Raw genomic sequence first — 4079 nt, forward strand, 5'->3', positions numbered from 1 at the left:
TATTTACAGAACACTGCATCAAATAAAACTAAATACCATCCTCTGGACATATGGTCCCTTACTCGTCATTGTCTGTGGAAATCAGGGACCTCAGTACCATTTGTTTTACTTGCTGCCCCACAAATAGACTTTTTTTGAGACCAAGATAATTTATGTTTATCTCAGCAGTCATTAGGATTGTGTAAAAGACCGATTGGATGTAACAACCTACCAGGAAGATAAATGAAACAGACCCATGACCAAATCGAAGCTGGACTTGTCAGCAAGCCCTGTGTCCTGATTTGCCAGTGTGCTGGGGCTGAATTCTAAGCCAGTGTTAGACTGCACTACTCCAGTGACCCACTTTATTCCAGATGGCAAGCCTGACCTTGTTTTATTTCCCCCCTTTGGGAAAATAAGCGGAACAGGCATTAGCAGGCTGTTTTCTCAGAAGATGGTGTGTTATATGCTAACATCTTCCCACCTGTTGCTTCTTCGTCGTGAAGGCTATTTAAAACTTGGCTCCCAGAGGTTTTACAGGAGCACCAATCAATGCAGGCCAGGTTTCTTGTGCACACCAGCACTAGCACATATGCATCTCCTGGTTGTGATTGAGAATCGCCTCAGACCTTGTCAACTGCTGTCCCATTGATGGTATTGCTACCATGCTTTTGCCTACGGAATAATTAATAAAGAAGCCTGTCAGTAAAGGTTCATATCCTTACTGCTAGTATGTAAATGGCCTCCTAAGTCATGTTTGTGAATCCTACCTACCAGGGCTGCCATGGACTGTGGAACAAACTGTGCATGATCATAAGTGAGGGTTCTACATTCACCCTAATTTAACACAGTTTACACAGACGCAAGCTTCCAGAGCCAATAGAACTGGGCCCTGGGTCTTAGGCTCCTTGTTGCCCACATTGAGTCTTCAATCCCTTTTCCAGGTGTGGAATGCTACGCAGAGTTTCCACTGCCTTCTGAGGTGGAGCAAGGTAAGTAGTAATACCTCGGTCCATGAAAGTGTCTGAAATCTGCATCCGCTGATGAACACAACGGTCATCTACCTTCTGTGAGAGTGAGGCCAGAATCAGGGAAAGAATTAAGTAGGTGAACTGAGGTACTTTCACTGCAGGACCTCTGTAGATCCTTTCTCTTGCTACAGAAATAGTGGTTGTTGGATTTGGATGGTGGTGGTGGTAGTAGTTGTTATAATAGTTCTAAAATTGTTACCCCAGACTAGTGGCCTCAACAGCACTTGAGAAATTCTAAGGCACAGATTAAACTAAAACCCAGGAAGCAAAGTCATAAGAAGGCCCTCCAGTGACATGCATGCTCAGCTTTGAAAGCCCCTGGTGTAGGTAAAGAGAGGCCTGAGTATAAGTGTAGATTACTGAGAGTTCTGAATGGCTTCCAGGTGGAGGGAGAGGAACCTGGTGTCAGGAAGACGTTATACAAAGACCGGAGCCAGCAATTCAGTGAAAGGCCTGAACTAGCAAGCATAGAAAGTCCAACCCAGTGATGGGAAAAAGATTTTAAGAACTGAGCTTCCTAGAATATTTCTTAGTGCATTTGCTGTGTGATGTGACTTTTTTACTCCTGTAGTCATGCCTAAAACTTTGAAGCACAATTTCTATTGCCTGCAGTAGACTTATTCTGGTGGTGATCTTGTGTTAAGGAGAGAGGAATGTGTTTGGATAGATACCAAAGTGTGATTTTTTTAAAAAGAGCAAACATTATTGTTATGACTGTGTTTAGCTGTTCCCCACCCAAAGCCTCATGCAGGCACAGGTGGGGCATTTTCTGTAATTGATTCATGGTGCAATGCTAGGCTGAAGGGCTCTAGGATTAGTAGTGTGAGTGCTACCTGCCCTAAGTAGTCTGAATAAGATCAAGGGGGCAGAAAGACACTGTTAAGGCCCCTCGTTGCTTTTGCTGTCTTCCGCCACCGTGGACTGTTGCACTTCTGCCGCCCTGCCTTGGAACTGGCGGATTGTGGACTGAAACCGCTATGAACTGCAAGCCACATAAACCTCTCCCCCGCAACTATGAGTGTCAGGTATTTTGTGTCAGCAAAAGAGAGTTATTAACAGGAGCAGAACATCAGAGTCAGAGATTATTATAAACTAGAGCAGGGGTTTTCAACTGCAGCATTACTGACAGTTTGGACCAGATAGTTCTTTGTTTAAGCTATCGCGTTAGTTGTAGGACGTTTAGCGGTATTCTGGGTAGTTAGCGTCTAAACGCCAGGAATAGCACTACCTTAAGTAGTGACTACCACAAAATATCAGCTATTATCAGGTGGGGCTAAAATTATCCCATTAGAAAACCACTACCCTGGAGTCTTCTGGGAGTACTGCGTTTCCTTAAAGACATGTAATAAGCAAGGTAACTAGGGTGGGGTGAGCCAGTTGTATCTGAATTCTATGTGACCTGCTAATCTTAGCTGACATGTCCCTTGCAGAGTGATCAGAAATGAAATGACAATTTTTGTAAAATACCTAATACATGTAGTGTCTCTTTCTTTTTTGATTTCTTTTTTTAAATCATACCTTCCCTTTATTTTTCATTTTCAGTTTTCTCACACCAGGCTGAGTAAAAGTTTTGCTTAGCACAGCCTTTGCTAATAAAACCGCGCATTTAGTAAACAGCGCACACAGTGTTTAATGACACTGGACAGTGGGAGAGATGTATACATGGAGAAAATCGTGGGAGATGCACACGCGTCTGAACTTTTAAAACTGATTAGCTGTGTAGAACTTTTGTTGTTGTTGTTGTTGTTAAAAAAGGAACATTTTTAAAAGGAAACCATTGAGGTATAGGTTAGACTGTTTCCATCTCTCTGAAACAAAGTGCAAGAACAACTCATACTCCTTAATGCTTGTTGAACTCACCTAGGTTCAAACTTTAGATTTCTTTAAGGGTTTGCTTGAATCAGTTACCAAACTTTGTTATTTCTTGTAAACTTTTCCTCCTCCTCCTCCTCCTCCTCCTTTTTCTTTTTCATGGTGATGCTAGAGATTGAACAGGCTCTTCACACTGAGCTATACAGCTCCTGCCCAGGCCAGGCTCAGATTTGAGATCTTCCTGCTTCGCCTTGCCAGAGCGCTGTGCTCACAGCCTTGTACCACCATGTCTAGCTTCTCCTGTCTTTTTGTTTTCTTTGAAGATGTATGTGTGTGATCTTTAGCTGGTTACTTTAAACCCTTGGACCTTACCTGTCTCTGTATAACATTCTTTGTTTTCATTCTAGTTAGACCATTTCTAGTTCATACAAGAACTGAGGCAATAGTTTTCTAACAGATCTCCTGCTTTCTTCTGTCCTTGTTAACTCCACATTAATCTTTTAGAGGTATATTTCCATGTCTTGAAACTTTTCAGATAAAAGACCATCTCCTTCCTAATTCCTGGTTACTTCTGTTAAAAACTCAAAAGCAAAAAATGTTGAAACCCTAAGTATTTATAAAAGTATAAGTAGATTCTGAAAACAAATCGAATTATTACAATAAGTCTTGCTATATGTAAAAACCAAAAGCTAGAAGTTCAGAAAATAAGGAAATGTTTATGACTTACCTCCTTCTCCTGTGGAATAGGGTTGATTGTACACCTGACTTATGGTGCTATGAGGATTAAATGATTAAAGTCCTTAGCGCAGTACCAGATATGTATATATTTATATAGTATCTATCTGCCTGTCTAGAAATACAATTTATAAAGGTGGGATGAGCTTGTGAATGCTCCTCATAATCCAATCACCTTCTTTCTCGCTGTCCTGTTGTACAGTACGTGGCTTCTTTTTAATGCTAATCTTTTCAGCAAACAAGTTCTCTTCTGCCCCATCTTCGCCGGTCCAGGGTTCACCAGGGCTTCCATTCTGGCCAAACTCCAAAACTGAAAATTACTCAGTTGTGCCATTTGCTCTTGGTTCTCAAGGTAGAGCTGGCTAAAAGCACCCAGTAGTACTCATGCCACTGCACGAATGTTAGGCTGCTGTGAAATTTCCTCCACCAGATTCGTTAATTTGTCCTTGATCTCAGTCTCTAATAAAATCTCAGGACTTGAGCAAAATGTAGACTTTTTTTTTTTTTTTTTTTTTTTTTTTT

This window comes from Fukomys damarensis, unplaced genomic scaffold (assembly GCF_012274545.1).
Source record: "Fukomys damarensis isolate Sample0158 unplaced genomic scaffold, DMR_v1.0_HiC HiC_scaffold_31, whole genome shotgun sequence".
NCBI classification, from domain to species: Eukaryota; Metazoa; Chordata; class Mammalia; order Rodentia; family Bathyergidae; genus Fukomys; species Fukomys damarensis.